This window comes from Erythrolamprus reginae, chromosome 1, assembly GCF_031021105.1.
Source record: "Erythrolamprus reginae isolate rEryReg1 chromosome 1, rEryReg1.hap1, whole genome shotgun sequence".
In the NCBI taxonomy this organism is placed as follows: Eukaryota; Metazoa; Chordata; class Lepidosauria; order Squamata; family Dipsadidae; genus Erythrolamprus; species Erythrolamprus reginae.
In genome coordinates, this window is record NC_091950.1 from 254,690,732 (window position 1) to 254,708,407 (window position 17,676).

Genomic DNA, 17,676 nt, shown 5'->3' on the forward strand with positions numbered 1-17,676 from the left:
TAGATCACCTTTCTTTAAGTCAGGGGTATTGCTCAGCATGTCTGGCTGAGGAATTCTGGAGTTGAAGCTGAAGTCTACAGGTCTTAAAATCGCCCAATTTGAAGACCCCTGCTTTAAGGGATTGCCACATCTTAATGTGGAGGGCTTTAAATTGAATTACGATAAATGTCACTGTCTTGTGCTTGCAGAAAATATTCTAAATGCTCTCCTTCTCCTTGTGTCCCACAATGGAATAAAGAAATGCATCATACCAAAAAAAAAATCATTTAAAAGTGGGTTGTTTTCCTGTTTACAGGAAAATAAAAGCAATGAAGGATGAGGAAAGATGACAGGGAAATCCTACCTGTTTTCACTAGTGCTAACCCCACGTTACCAAGGAGAAATGGGAGCTAGATTGTGAGGATATGTGACAGAGGATTATTATACCATATTGCTCTAAGACATGACCTTCTTATTTCTGTTATGTCACACACCGCAATTCTCTCTAGCATTCAGCAGTCTTCAAAAACCCAGTTCATGAAATCCTAACCTTTGAGCTTTGAAGCATGCTGAAAAACCAAAACGGATGCTTGGAAGGAGGAGGAACCCTTGGAAGCTTGGAAAGAATTGGGGCTAGAATGCAATCCCCAATGGATTGAACTCCCACTCATGCAACAGAGTCACATTTATAAACAATAGCCTAATTCAAGACAATGAATGCTCAGGACAAAAGTCACCATTCTTCTATCTCTATCTGCATTGCTAATGTTCTACTCTCCCTGGTGCCACCCCGCTAAGAAATGGGAATGTCTGCTAAGTAGATCTTTCTCTGAGTCTGCCTCCCTTTCTTCATTCTCAGATTAAAAATCTTTTGGTTTTTATTTGCATTTCCTCTGTACCTTCTCCCCTGCCTTAATTTTTGGTTTGTGTTGCTTGCTAGGAAAAAAATAATAATAAACTCAACAATCCCGTACTGCAGGAATTGCTGTTTTGCTTGATTATTGTTAAGGTTTAGAGAAAATAGAGGCGACACAAAAAAAGCCGAAGAGAATGGGTGCTAATTTAACATGCACTTGAATACATTGCCAAGTAATGAATAATTAATGTTTTTGTCATTTGTGCCTCTTTTTAAGCAGAGTCTTGATGCCGGCAGAGTTCAATTCTGTTTAAGTGATACCAACCATGAGCATGCCAATTCTGGAAGTTTTGATATCTAAGATCTCTTGTTGAAAGTGAACAAGAAGGTAGGTTTGAGGGGTGGGGTGGGGGGAGTTTGTCCCCAAAGGGAAGGCACAGCAACAGAGAAAACATGCCTTCTATGTCCTATTAGGTGGCATTATTTAAGATAATGCCCACAGAGTTGGCCTTTTCCGGGTCCCGTCAACCAAACAATGTTGTTTGGTGGGCCCCAGGGGAAGAGCCTTCTCTGTGGTGGCCCCGGCCCTCTGGAATCAACTCCCACCAGAGATTAGAATGGCCCCCACCCTCCTTGTCTTTCGCAAGTTACTCAAGACCCACCTATATCGCAAGGCATGGGGGAACTAAGACATCTCCCCCAGGCTTTTTATATTTCATGTTTGGTGTGTATGTGCTGTATGGTTTTTAATTATCCCATTGTTATACTGTTTTTATTACTGTTGTGAGCCGCCCCGAGTCTTTGGAGAGGGGCGGCATACAAATCTAATAAATAATAATAATTATTATTATTTAAGAGAGGGATCCTCACACATACCTATTTGTACAGATGCATAGGATAGACAAGGGGAAAATAGGCCCACCAGTAATCTGGTTCTGTGACATATAAACTATTTTTTTTAAAAAAATCACATCTTGATTTCCAGCTGGAAGCTTGTAGGAAGCCAGTGCAGCTCACAAAGTGATGTTACATGGGTGCATAATGAATGAGAAATGGTCATTGTTTTTTTTTAAGTTTTCTTTATTGAGTTTTACAAAAATTAAATAAAAGAAGGTGTATACACCACAATATCTTTTTTTGTTTACAGATCTTACCCATTTCATCTTTTCCTTATATTTCCATTTTTGCATTTTACATTTCTATATCAATCAGTTTGTAAGTACCTTTGCAAATTGTTAGTTACATTATATATATATTTATCTATTTTTGTATGCTGTTACGCATTGTATCATTTTTACAAGAAATGGTCATTATTAGTGATGGGTGAACCGAAGCCGCACAATTCAGGTCTGTACCAAATTTTGTGGTGTTCGGTATGCCGAACCCGAAATTTTTTGAAACTTTGGGCAAAGTTCGGGGTTGTCGTTGGAGCTTTGACGTCACAGGCAGGTTACTAAGGACGCTAAGGTGATCACTTCTTAGATTCCATGGAATCCAGGAAGTGATCACCTTGGTGTCCTTAGCAACCTGCCAGTATACGTGATGTCAAAGCTCCGCCCCCGGAATCTCTTGGTGGGATTCCTCGTTCGGGTTCGGGTTCGGGTTCGGCTGAATTTTGCGAAAAGTTCATCCGAACTTGCCGAACCCGAACACCGTTGGGTTTGCCCATCACTAGTCATTATTACTACTTGTGCCACTGCATTCTGCACCCAGCTTCAGTTTCTGGATGGTTTTGAAAGTCAGACCCATGTGAAGTACATGGTAGACGTCCAGCCAGAAGATGATTAAAGCATGAGCAGGAATGGACACAATAGGTGCACTGTGAAAAAGGCCTCCAGGCCATTACTTCCTTAAACAGGAACCAAGGGTCCAGGAACAACCCCAAATTGTGAACCGGGTCCAAATTGAAGAAAGCAACTCCACCTAGCATCATAAGCTGAAGAAAATACTCAGAACTGGAACCCCAGTTGCCCCTGACTAAGATTAAGCCAAAGCCTGTTTTGCTCCATGTAGACCTCCCCAGTCTTCCCACCTAAACCAGACAGGAAGCAGAACTAGATGAACGAATTCTACTTTATTAAAAGCCTATAACAACAGAACCTTGGAAGTCTGAAGGCACAAAGTTCTCATCCTTTCAATTGCCTGATCCATTAGGGCAGGACCTCTCTATGTTTCTTTCTCTGTCTGCTAAACCAAGTTTAGCACCTGCCTCTCTTGTCTGTTGGCTTCCTCAGCAGCATCTCTTTCCCTCATTCCCGAAGATCATCCACACATTCCACTACATCCCCACAATCTTCAGACCCCAGGACAGATTCAAGACAGAGTCATTTGTTTGACTACAGGCAGAAACGTATAACTAATATCAGTATACTGAAGATTCTTGACCCCTGTGCTGATGGTTTCACATAAAATTAAACAAGGTAAGGAGAGAATGAATTTTTGAAGGGTTTTGCTAGACCTTTCCTAGTACCATTAACACTGAGTAGAAGCAATCCTGGAGAACAGAGGAGAACAACACCAGTATTGTGTTTCCAATTGCCATCCTTTGAGCCCATTCAGAAGAATGCCATGGCTGATGATATCAAAGACAGCAAGTGACAAATCACAGCTGTAAAATCTCAATTTTGAGATTGATTGACAACTTCTGTTTTACTCAGCTGTGATAGCTCCACCATCAACCCAGCTGCACGGTTTCTCTGCTAGCCGAACTAATGAACAGATTCAAGATTGCAGACTTTCCATTCAAAATATTTGGCATGGGCATCAGATTGATGTTATGTCTTTCATCAGATGAAAAACAGAAGGTGCTGTTTGATAGAGATGTTTGAAATATTCTTTCAAACATCTCTAACAGCACCAGTATTGTAGTCCTATTTGCGATATGCAGCTGATTGAGTAACAGGAACATTTTCATCAAAGCATGTGTCCAAAAGCTTTATCTCCCCACAACCAAAATTATTTGTTCGTTGAAAATTGTGCTTTGAGGCTTCATGAAAAAAATATGGAGATGATATGCCTAGAGTACATACAATTTGCATACACCTAGTTAAATAATCTTCCTAATTACAGGAAAATAAAAGAAACCATCAGTCGAAGACATCTGAAAGATAGGAACAAACCTATCCAACCAACTATCAGTTTAACCTGGGACAAGGAACAGAGACAACACAATCATCTGATAGTTCAAATTCCCCTTTACTGCTCCAACTCCCTGTCATCATGCCCCTGTTCCTCCCTGCTGGAAAGCTGTCCAAAGCCTGAAAGCCTCAGGGCTGCCTTGTCTTGCTTCTCTCCATCTTCCTCCAAAGCTGATGAGGCCACCCTCTCAATGTCCTCTGCTGACTCAGGCTCCAATGGGGCCATGACACCTGGCAAGTAAATGAGAGCCATTTTTAACTTGGCAGAAAAAGGAGAGTGTCATATTGAAGATGTTTTTATATCCCTTCCACTTTTGAGCCAAGAAGCCACCACAAAAGTTTATCAGTTTCAGGTGATGGGGCCAAAGGAGTCCCTTGCCCTTGATCTGGGGCTCAAAGGGGTCTCAGAGTTAACGCATCTGCTAAATTTTGCCTATTGTAAAATATTCAAACTGCCTCAAACTTTTTTTTGAACCAGTAGAGGGTTGTTATGATAAGAGAGAGAGTCAGGATGCAGTGTTACAGCATCTTTTATGTTGGGGGGGGGGGAGGGGGAGATGAGAAATCTCCTCTGCAATAATATATGCAAAGAAAACTGGAGAGATGCCAGCAGTCTCTTTACTTCAACTCAAAATTGTTATTTGTAGTACAATAATTCAAGCAACTCCCTGTTTTCAGAGACAGAAATGTTTTGCCACTGGAGATTGGGAACAGGTCACTTCATTTTAATGTTTACACTTTAACTGTAATCGTATAAATGTTTGACAGATAGATAGGTATGCAGGTATGTAGGTATGTAGGTAGGTAGGTAGGTAGGTAGATAGATAGATAGATAGATAGATAGATAGATAGATAGATAGATAGATAGATAGATAGATAGATTAGGTAGGCAGATTAGGTAGGTAGGTAGGTAGGTAGGTAGATAGGTAGATAGATAGATAGATAGATAGATAGATAGATAGATTAAGTAGGTAGGTAGGTAGATAGATAGATAGATAGATTAAGTAGGTAGGTAAGTAGGTAGGTAGGTAGGTAGGTAGATAGATAGATAGATAGATAGATAGATAGATAGATAGATAGATAGATAGATAGATAGATAGATAGATAGATAGATAGATAGATAGATAGATAGATAGATAAAGTAGGTAGGTAGGTAGGTAGATAGATAGATAGATAGGATAGATAGATAGATAGATAGATAGATAGATAGATAGATAGATAGATAGATAGATAGATAGATAGATAGATAGATAGATAGATAGATAGATTAAGTAGGTATGTAGGTAGGTAGGTAGGTAGATAGGTAGGTAGGTAGATAGATAGATAGATAGATAGATAGATAGATAGATAGATAGATAGATAGATAGATAGATAGATAGATAGATAGATAGATAGATAGATAGATAGATAGATAAAGTAGGTAGGTAGGTAGATAGGTAGATAGGTAGGTAGGTAGGTAGGTAGGTAGATAGATAGATAGATAGATAGATAGATAGATAGATAGATAGATAGATAGATAGATAGATAGATAGATAGATAGATAGATAGATAGATAGATAGATTAAGTAGGTAGGTAGGTAGGTAGGTAGGTAGGTAGGTAGATAGATAGATAGATAGATAGATAGATAGATAGATAGATAGATAGATAGATAGATAGATAAAGTAGGTAGGTAGGTAGGTAGGTAGGTAGATAGATAGATAGATAGATAGATAGATAGATAGATAGATAGATAGATAGATAGATAGATAGATAGATAGATAGATAGATAGATAGATAGATTAAGTAGGTAGGTAGGTAGGTAGGTAGGTAGGTAGATAGATAGATAGATAGATAGATAGATAGATAGATAGATAGATAGATAGATAGATAGATAGATAGATAGATAGATAGATAGATAGATAGATTAAGTAGGTAGGTAGGTAGGTAGGTAGGTAGATAGATAGATAGATGATAGATAGATAGATAGATAGATAGATAGATAGATAGATAGATAGATAGATAGATAGATAGATAGATAGATAGATAGGCAGGCAGGCAGGCAGGCAGATAGATTCCCCATTAAACATTTCATTCTAAGAGATAGGTATTTTAAAAAAGCCATAGAAAGGATCTAATTTAATATTTACATTGATATTTCTAGCACAAAGTAGAGCTGGTGTTGCTCTTAAGCCAGAGCTAATAGGCCATTGTCCCAACTTCGGTCCAGCAAAAGGCCACAAAAAGTTTCATTTCCACGTCTGAGCATAATTGATTTAGGAACTTGTGGCTCTCTCATGATTCATAGGGACCTTTTTATCATGGCAGTGACTGTTTCCAAACTGTGCAAGTGACTAAGATCATAAATGCAGTGCCAATGGCACAGTAGCAGAGTGCCGTGTTTTGGACTGAAAAGCAAAAAATTTACTCTGGTGCAGGATACACACAGAGCATCTGTCAACATTTTTGTTATTTTCCAGGATCATGAGGCTGTTTTTTGTAGATGCCATTATATTTTGGGAAAAGACGTAGAGAAAAGAAGGATGAGAGGTCATCACAAAAAAGAGGGAATACATTTATTTTCCAAAGCAAGGGTTAGAACAAGACACAATGGATGGAAACTAATCAAGAAGAAAAGCAACCTGGAGCTAAGGAGAAACTTCCTAACAGTGAGGACAATTAACCAGTAGAACAGCTTTGCCTTCAGAAATTGTGGTTGCTTTACCATTGGAGTTTTTCTAAGAAAAGGCTGGACAGCCACCTGTCTGGAATGGTATAGGGCAGTGATGGCGAACCTTTTTTCCTTGGGTGCTGAAAAAGCATGCGTGCACACTATCACGCATGCGCAAGTGCCCATACCCATAATTTAATGCCTGGGGTGGGCAAAAACAGCTTCCTCCACCCTCCTAGTGGCCCTCTGGAGACTGGAATCAGCCTGTTTCCCAACTTCTGGTGAGCCCAGTTGGATCGTGTTTCACCCTCCCCAGGCTCCAAAGGCTTCTCTGGAGCTGGGTAAAAACACCCTCCCCCATCCCTCCTGGAGGCTCTCTGGAAGCCAAAAATGCCCTACCAGAGCCCCTGTGCAAGTCAAAAATCAGCTGGCCATCTCACACATGCACGTTGGAGCTGAGCTAGGGCAACGGCTCATGTGCCAGCAGATATGGCTCCGTGTGCCAGCTGTGGCACCCATGCCATAGGTTTGCCATCACTGGTATAGGGTCTCCCACTGAAGGGCTACCAAAAATTTTACTACCTCACTGTGGGCGTGACTTAAGCAGGTTGCCCTGCATTTTATTTCAACATCTTTCAGTGCAAATTGGGTGCTCTGGGGTGGAGCTCTATTTTTGATACCCCACTGCATTCCCCCCAGTCCAGGCAGTAGCCTACCCCTGGGGTCTCCTGCTTGAGCAGGGGGGTGGAGTAAAAGATCTCCAAGGTCCATTCCAGTTCTGTTCTGATTGATTGAAGATGTGTTTGGGCAAACAGGTTGCAGGTTGCAGATCATGCTGTGAAGCCATTGTGTTGTTTTTCCCTCCAGTGCGTTGCATATGCCCACCAGGGATGCATCCAGCCCAGACAGGGGTTAGTTAACTGCATCTAGAAAATGTATCAGCCAGCAATGAAGATGACAACCATTATTCCCTTCCCCTAGGCATGGTAATAAAGAGTCGCTTCCCAGGTTCTTGAGATGCTGTAAGTCATGACTTTTTACAAACCCCGAGAGCCCTCTCCTCCAGGGGTCTAAGATAGCTCAGCACAGTGAACTTGCCACGGGACAAGAGTTACATTAATATCAAAGAAGTGGTGGAATAGAATCATTAAAAGAAGGCTGCAAAAGGAGGGACCCAATGAAACATGAATAACCAAAATTAAAATATTTTTTAAAAAATTATTTCAAATAATTAATTTGAACTGTTGAATTGTCCAATGACGAAGTGTCCCACGGCTACTTGGCCAGGGTGAATTGTCTTGGGGCAAGTAGGCTGCACAAGTTGGCCATAGTAAATTGTCCCATTCTGCTCCTACCATTTGCTTTGAGGACCAGAGGCAACACATGTAGCCAGATGAGGCATCTGAGCAATTGCACAGCTTGCAATTTGTAGTTCTTCCAGGCATTAGGAGCATCAAGAGAGTCAGCTGAGTGATGCAAAGCGGTGCAAAGTGACAGCTCCATTTTCCCTTTGAAAAGCAAGTGGTTGTGTTGTTTCAGGATGCAGTCTTGAAAAGATGTTTCAGTCAAAGCACCATAAAGCAAAAACAGTCCTTGCTCTCCTCTCCACAAATGTGTCTGCTTTATTTTTAACATTATGCAAATTGGCGGCTCTCATCACTTCTCAAGGCACTGAATAAATTAGGCTACTGAAATCAAGAACACATGGAAGGACAAGGAGAAGCTGGTAGTGTGGGAAAGGCAGTAAGCACAAGCTCTAGTTTTGATACTGGAAGAAAAACCATTGGGTTTCTGGTATTCACTTTGCTGAGCCACTACTCAGCAAGGCGGATCAAACTGAAAATGGATCAAGATTGGATCAACAGGAGAAGGAGAAGATCTTATGAACTTACAAGTTACCTTTGACTCAGCCTTCTATCATTCTGAGGTGGGTAAAATGAGCACCTAGATTGTTGGTGGCCAATATGCTGATTCTGTAAACCACTTAGAACTGTGAAGAATGGAATGGAATGGAAAGGGTAGGAAAGGAAAGGATAGGATAGGATAGGAAAGGAAAGGAAAGGAATGGAATGGAATGGAATAGAATAGAATAGAAAGTTATGCTCCTGAGAACCTACTATCCAAAGGGTAGAATAGAATAGAATAGAATAAAATAGAATAATTTATTGGCCAAGTGTGATTGGACACACAAGGAATTGGAATTTGCCTTTGGTGCATATGCTCTCAGTGTAAATAAAAGAAAATATACATTTGAAAAGAATCATGAAATACAACACTTAATGATTTCCATAGGGTACAAATAAGCAATCAGGAAACAATCAATATTAATATAAATTGTAAGGATACAAGCAACAAGTTACAGTCATACAGTCATAAGTGGGAGGAGATGAGTGATAGGAACGATAAAAAGATTAATAGTAATATTAATTCAGACTTAGTGAATAATTTGAAAGTGGTGAGATTTGTTTAGCAGAGTGATGGCCTTTGGAAAAAACTGTTCTTGTGCCTAGTTGTCTTGGTGTGCAGTGCTCTATAGCATCATTTTCAGGGTAGAAATTGAAACTATTTATGTCCAGGATGTGAGAGATCAGTAAATATTTTCACAGCCCTCTTTTTGATTTGTGCATTATACAGTTCCTCAATGGAAGGCAAGTTGGCAGTAATTGTGTAGTAAAAAAAAGCACTGTTAAGTGGTGTATACAAGTCTAAGTAATAATAATAATAACAACAGAATTGGAAGGGATCTTGGAGGACTTCTAGTCCAACCCCCTGCTTAAGCAAGAAACCCTACGCTACTTCAGACAAATGGTTGTCCAACATCTTCTTAAAAACTTCCAGTGTTGGGGCATTCACAACTTCTGGAGGCAAGCCGTTCCACTGATTAATTGTTCTAACTGTCAGGAAATTTCTCCTTAGTTCTAAGTTGCTTCTCTCCTTGTTCAGCTTCCACCTATTGCTTCTTGTTCTATCTTTGTTCTACCCTTTGGAGAGTAGGTTGACTCCTTCTTCTTTGTGGCAACCCCATAGATATTGGAACACTGATATCATGTCTCCCCTGGTCTTTCTTTTCATTAAACTAGCCATGGCCAGTTCTTGCAACCATTCTTCATATGTTTTAGCCTCTAGTCCCCTAATCATCTTTGTCGCTCTTCTCTGCACGTTTTCTAGAGTCTCAACATCCTTTTTGCATCGTGGGGACCAAAATCCTTTTTGCATTGTGGGGACCAAAACTGAATGCAGTATTCCAAGTGTGGCCAATACCTTATAAAATGGTATTAACATTTCATGTGAATATTGCTATTGCTACCTATTCATAGGTCGGGGGTTGATAAACAGCTTGTGAACCAAATGGTGGTTTCTAGATCAAGGCCATCCCACATCTTCACGAAGCAGTAAAAGGAAGACTTTAATCATTTGATATAGCATTATGACTCAGGGAAAGGTCTTAAGTTCAAAGTATTATTAAATAGAAAAACTCCAGTCTCAAACATTGGAATGCTGCTGTCAGTGAATGATAGACTGATAGTTGGACTTAATACGAGAGGCTTTTTTTTTAAGAAGCACTCATATGGCCTTGTCTACACTCCATCTTGCACCGCTGATTTGAGGAAACTATGCTAATAGGAGGAACAAAAATGCTGATGCATTGAGTGCTTTCGGATGTGGAGCATAAATCCACCATGAGGGTATGAATGGGCTCTACTGTTCATTGATGACAGCCAGCTCCAACTTAACATCATGACCCCTGAGATTCTCAGGAGCATAACTTTCAAAGGGTTAATCTTTCCCACCTGTTGTTGACCGTAGAGCAAGGAACTCTGCAGGCTTTCTTTACATGAGAATCTGGCCTTTTGGCCTTTGAGCAGGAGTGGGCCCAGGGATTTAAAAAAGACAGAAAGAGAGAAACTCACTGCTAACAAGCATAGTTTTCTCAGCGCAGTCATAGGGCAAGATCTGGCCATGTTTTTGATGGTCCTAGAACAAGCTGTTAACAACTTGGAGAAGGGCATAGGAAAGTAATAGTAGGTATCCTCTGCCAGTCACACTTGGCGTTCAAGCTGGAAAAGATTTATAAACTACTGTCCTGTATCTTATTTCTATGCTTTATAGTTATATAGAGAAAATTAGACTTCAGTTTTGATTTAGGATAAAATAAAATAAGGTTCAATTTTATTGAAGCTAAAATATTCCTTAAAAAGACAGTTCTGATCTTTCTAACTGGTTTTTAAAAATGTTGTTCCCATTCAGTTGCTCCATCTTCAGCCCAAATGCTTTGAGTAATATATTCATTTATTTTTGTACCTATTAACCACTCATCTCCCGCTGAGACGGGCTCTCTAATACATTTTACAATACAGTGATCCCTCGAGTTTCGCGATCTCGATCTTCGCGAAACGCTATATCGCGATTTTTCCACCCGATGACGTCACTCTCTTCCTTCCTTTCTCATCTTTCTTTCTCTCTCTCTTTCTCTATCTTGCTTCTTCCTCTCTCAAACTCTTTTCCTCCCTCTCTCATCTCTTTCTTTCCTTCTCTCTCTTTCTCTATCTCTCCCCCTCTTGCTGGCGGGTGGCGGGCGGCAGGCGAGCGAGCGGGGGCATTAGCGAGGAGCCAGGGTTTCCCCTTTGCGTGGGCGGCGGGGAACGCAAACTCCACCATCTACGCATGCGCGGCCATAGAAAAAAGGGCGCGCAAGCGCAGATGGTGTTTTTACTTCCGCAACCCTACATCGCGAAAAATCAATTATCGCGAGGGATCTTGGAATGGAACCCTCGCGATAATAGAGGGATCACTGTACAACAATACTCTCCAATACATATCCTGTTTCCCCCAAAAGTAAAACATCCCCTGATAATAAGCCCAGTCGGGCTTTTGAGTGCATGGCGATAAGGCCAAGTGCTTATTTCAGGGTCCAAAAGAAAAAAGAAAAGATAGGGTCTTATTTTCAGGGAAACATGGGTACCTATTTTACTGTTGTAGTAGGGTACGTATTTCACTGTTGCATCCCAAGCAATTTTATGCAATTCCTCATGTTTGCATCTGTTTACCCTGGAAAAATGGGCACACTTTTTTTTGCCTATTTCACAAATGCATATAAACTAATATTCACTTTTCCTAGTACATGATCTTTGTATATGGTTCTCTCAATCTACATATTTTTATAAACAATTTCCTTAATACATTGCATTTTTCTGCACTCTTCCAAACAATATGCCCAACTGAGGGCATTTTCTTCCAATGTATGCAATAGATATGCTTGAGTATATATTTTACTGCTTTGAAAAATTCATAAAACTATAGATATTAATTAGTTCCACTGCAGTTTTTGTTTATTCTTAGAAAGTCCAAACTGGATACATTTATATTAAAATACAAAGTAAATGAGTTTTTCCCACTCTCCTAATTTATAGGACTGATGAAAGTTTCAGAAAAGCAGTTTGAATTCTTAATCTAAAATATATTTCTTGGACCTGTTTTGTTTTTGCTTGCTCTGTTTCAAATTGTTTCACTAAGAAAACACTGACAAATATTCTGTTTTCTATTGGTAATAAAGGAGCATCTTTCCTCTCAATCTTGATTATTAAGTATGTATTATATTTTCTTTTGTAGAGAAAAACATGACTAGTTTATTTGGTGACCTTAATAAACTCAGGAATTGAATGTTGAATTTTTCCATATAGCTGGCTAGATGATTCCCACAAGAGGTCTAAATTTACCTTTCTTGAATTCTGTTAATTCTTATCTAATGCCAGTTTAATGCTGACGGGTTGTTGACTAGATTCTTGTGTATAGGCTTGAGCAATAAATCAGATTAGCTGGAACTTAATGGGTGGATTCTTTACACCTGACATTCCTGTGGGAAACCAAACCAACTTCAGAAGAGAAGGATTTAACTTCAGAAGAGAAGGATTTAGGGGTAGTGATTTCTGACAGTCTCAAAATGGGTGAACAGTGTGGTCGGGTGGTAGGAAAGGCAAGTAGGATGCTTGGCTGCATAGCTAGAGGTATAACAAGCAGGAAGAGGGAGATTGTGATCCCCTTATATAGAGCGCTGGTGAGACCACATTTGGAGTACTGTGTTCAGTTCTGGAGACCTCACCTACAAAAAGATATTGACAAAATTGAACGGGTCCAAAGATGGGCTACAAGAATGGTGGAAGGTCTTAAGTATAAAACGTATCAGGAAAGACTTAATGAACTCAATCTGTATAGTCTGGAGGACAGAAGGAAAAGGGGGGACATGATCGAAACATTTAAATATGTTAAAGGGTTAAATAGGGTTCAGGAGGGAAGTGTTTTTAACAGGAAAGTGAACACAAGAACAAGGGGACACAATCTGAAGTTAGTTGGGGAAAAGATCAAAGGCAACATGAGAAAATATTATTTTACTGAAAGAGTAGTAGATCCTTGGAACAAACTTCCAGCAGACGTGGTTGGTAAATCCACAGTAACTGAATTTAAACATGCCTGGGATAAACATATATCCATTGTAAGATAAAATACAGGAAATAGTAAAAGGGCAGACTAGATGGACCATGAGGTCTTTTTCTGCCGTCAGTCTTCTATGTTTCTATGTTTCTAATAGGGATGTTATGGCATATTTATCAGAGTTCTGACAAAGTGGGAAGATTTTCATTGTCAATCAGAGTAGGTTAGGTTAGTAAGCTAGTAACTGCAGTTAGCTTCCCTCCTCCCCCAATCTATAGACAGACTTCAGCTTGAGTTGAGAGGAATCCGAGCCACTGTTATCACTTCCAGACTTAACTTGATGAGATTATTCCTTTTCCAAGAGACATCAAGCACATACTTTAAGGATTTTTGTTTGTTTGTTTCTGATTTCCCAACCTTACATAATTAAAATCCATTTCATGTCTAAAGCCAATGGTGGAAGGAACTGAAGCAAAGTAAAGATAAAATAAAATAAAATGAAATAAAATAAAATAAAATAAAATAAAATAAAAAATAAAAAATAAAATAAAATAAAATAAAATAAAATAAAATAAAATAAAATAAAATAAAATAAAATAAAATAAAATAAAATAAAATAAAATAATAAAATAAAATAAAATAAAATAAATAAAATAAAATAAAATAAAATAAAATAAAATAATAAAATAAAATAAAATAAAATAAAATAAAATAAAATAAAATAAAATAAAATAAAATAAAATAAAATAAAATAAAATAAAATAAAATAAAATAAAATAAAATAAAATAAAATAAAATAAAATAAAATAAAATAAAATAAAATAAAATAAAATAAAATAAAATAAAATAAAATAAAATAAAATAAAATAAAATAAAATAAAATAAAATAAAATAAAATAAAATAAAATAAAATAAAATAAAATAAAATAAAATAAAATAAAATAAAATAAAATAAAATAAAATAAAATAAAATAAAATAAAATAAAATAATAAAGTAAAATAAAATTGTGGGTAGCGAAAATGGAGCTCCATCCCAAAGCACCCAATTTGCACTGAAAGATGTTGAAAGAAAATGCATAAGCCACACTCACAGTGTGGTACTAAAATTTTTGGTAGCCCATCACTGGGTGCACAGCTGCGCACCCCCGGCAGGCATGCACGCCCCCCATCTATGGGAGATTTCGCTTCTGCGCATGCACCCAAATCCAAATCTCATGTGAGAACACTCATGTAGCAAGTGAAATCTCACATGAGGGCATTTGTGTGCATGGGATTTTGCCGATTTTCTGTGATTTCTTTGCTTCCGTGCATGCATTCAGTGAAATCTTGCATATGAGAATGTCCTCATGTGAGAGTTTGCTTGCTGCACATGTGCAGAAGCCAAATCTTGCGTGTATACACTAAAGTAAAGTAAAGTAAAGTAAAGTACAGTAAAGTAAAGTAAAGTAAAGTAAAGTAAAGTAAAGTAAAGTAAAGTAAAGTAAAGTAAAGTAAAGTAAAGTAAAGTAAAGTAAAGTAAAGTAAAGTAAAGTAAAGTAAAGTAAAGTAAAGTAAAGTAAAGTAAAGTAAAGTAAAGTAAAGTAAAGTAAAGTAAAGTAATGCATGCACATCTCAATTTCCGCTACCGGAACCCCGATTCCAGCCATACCGGGTACTGATTATAAGCCAATGAAACTATCGTTGAGTATTACCACCTGATCTATTAACTATATTCTGACAAAACAAAGCAGTGTGTTTGTAGGAGGAAAAGAGCTCAGTGGGAAATTCTTCCATACAAGTCACACTGTACACTTCACTGGGGTTTGTGTAGCTAACCTTCTTGCCAGATTGAACCCACAACCATCACGAGCCGTGGAGTTTCTAGTAGAGGCCAGATGTTCTGGACACCTGCAAATCATTTGGCAGCCATTGTTTATTTAGGTCCCCTAACAGGCTACCAGCTTTTCTCCATTTGTTTTCGCATGGAGATTCAGCTCCTACAAGACTTGAAATTGCTGGAGAGGAGATAACTGTGATCCTCTTGTTATGTACACATCACATTTGCATAATCACACTGTTTTATTTGCTTTCCCATTCTCAAAAAGTAAAGTCAATAAACAACCTGTGAAATATTTGCAAAGGTTATATTCTCACACCAATTTAATCAGCAGTTACTATTTTTATCCAGAGTCGGTAAAGTTCTATATTATAAGAGAAAGTGTGAAATATGAGAGATATGGATGGCTTTTACTCAAGTAAAATCTTGGCCTGCTCGTATGAAGATGCCTCCTGAAAATTAGTTTCACACTGTTAATGAAGAAAATTAATTCAGTATATTGAAGAGTTATCAAAATTTAAGTGAAAGAAAAACGAAACAAGTGTCCAGTTTTAAAGCATTGAAGACATGACTCATTGAATACTCTTTTAAATATTTCGATTTTTACTTTCTTCACAGAAGTTGAGGTGCATCAGAGTGATTAGGCATTGTTTGATATTGTTGTGAGTGTTGAACTCAATCAACATGGACAACAATTGATTCTCAGAAGCATAATTGTGGATAGTCACAAGTTCCTATCTTCAAGATGGATGCTTTGAACTGAAAACAAAAGAACCAATCAGAGGCCCATCCACATATGCTCATCTCAGGAACTTGTTTTAGCATGTAAATTGAGCTTGGAGTCTTGAGACAGAAAATGCACTTCAGTTCTTTCCTTATTGAGTCTTTCTGATTAAAGAATAACGCCGGCTGACTTACCGGCCCCACGGCGATGTTGCTGAAGGGCCGGGCAGACTCGGACCCTTCAGATGGCGGCCGCCATCTTGTTTTCGGCCGAAATCTCGCGAGACGAGATTTCGGCCGGGAATGCCCTGCCCACGTGGCTGGGCATGACGCCAGGTCTGGGCGGGGCCTGCTGGCCCTATTTAAGGGGCAGCAGGCCGGGAAACAGCCTTTTCGCCCGGACCTGGTTGCCTGAGCAGACACTCTTTGGTGCTGCTCGGCCACCATTTTGTGTCTCCCTCGTGTTGCGGCCGCCATTTTGTGGCCTACCGAGGGGGCGAAAAGTGCTTGGAAGACTTCTTGCTTTTATTCCTTCACCGGAGCTGTTTGCAGCGATCCCCCTCGGGCCCGAGGGGGACTGGTAACCTCCTCCCGGCTGGGAGGAGGGCGCGGTGGGGGTGTTGGGTTCGGCCCCCGGTCTTGGGCGGGGGGGTTTTCCTGGTTTGCAGGCCTCTAAGGCCTGCCTGTGCAGGGAGGTTTTCCATCTTAATAATACATTATCAATAAATTCTGTGCAATATATAGATATATCATTGTACTGTTATACCCAATACAGGGGTTAATAGGGGTAGCAGGGGCTCCCAGGCCCTAGGTAGGGCCCTGTGGGGGGAGTTGGGCCTGCCATTCGTGCTGTGGGTTTCGGCCTAGGTGGTTTTTAGTGGCTTATTGCTTACCTAAGGGGAAAGTGTGATGGCTCCTAAGAAGAGGCCTGCCACTGCTCCTATGGCTCCGCCAGCAGCGCGCCCCAGGAGGGCCCTTAGGCCTTCTGCCCGGGCCCGGGCCAGCAGGGAGGGGACTGCTGGGGTGGTCCCTGAACAGGGGGGGGTGGTCTCGGTGCCTCCTGCCCCTCAACCTGATTTTTCTCCTGCTATGTCTTGGGCCAGGGTGTTGGAGAGGCTCGATGAGCTCGAGCAGTGGAGGAGCGGTGCGGTCCCCGGAGTGTCCAGCGATCAAGTGCCTGCGGCGTTGGGGAGAGATCCGGCGGCGGCCCAGGCTGGGCAGCCGGCTCCGTTCGGACGGCAGGCCCCTGCAGGGCCGATGGCGGCTTTCCCGGGCCCCACACCATTGGGCCCCCCGTGGATGTCTTCAACCCCGTACGGGGCAGGTGAGGCTGCACCACACACCACATCTCTGTCTTTTCTTCCTCCCCCCGCCCCGGGTTTTCCCCCGGCGGGGGTCGGGAGTGGGTCCAGCTTTTTGGGGTCCCCCGCGGGCACCTGCGGGCAGGTGTGGGCTCCGCCGGTTCCTCCTCCGGGGCCGCCGGCGGCCAGCGCTGCTCCGTTGTCTGGGACGGGTCCTGCGGGGACACCAGCGGTGCCAGGGGCAGGGGGGTGGGTTCCTCCGGCCCCTCCTGTCATGCCCCCGCTCCCGGTTTTCCCCTACCCCCATGGGGCGGGTGTTTTTGGTGTGGCGGCCAACTCGGTATGGGACCCCTTCGCTTGTATTAAAGCGGGGGCCATACCGTGCGGGCTGCCGTCCACCCCTCTAGGATGCCACCTTCACCCGTCGGTCAAGGAGGCTATTTGGCGGGGCGAATACGTCGATCTTTTTTCGCTTTTGAACCGCGAGGTTCCCAAGCAGGAGAAAGAGATTGTCCCGGGGGAGAAAACGAAGAAGACCAAGGTAACGAAATGCTTCAGCTCCTGGCTGTATGATCCAACGGCAGCCGGCTATGGCCTCTGCCATGTTTAAGTATATAGACTTAATTGCCAGGGCCCATTTTGAATATAAGGGCACCATCTGGCGCCATTATGATAAGGGTTTCCGCATGAGGATGTCTGTGGAGCCCAACTTGCCGTGGGATATGGTGGTCCCGGACCTGTGGTTCCGGGCCACGCATATGTCCGGGAAGGAAGGGTGTGAGCGCAC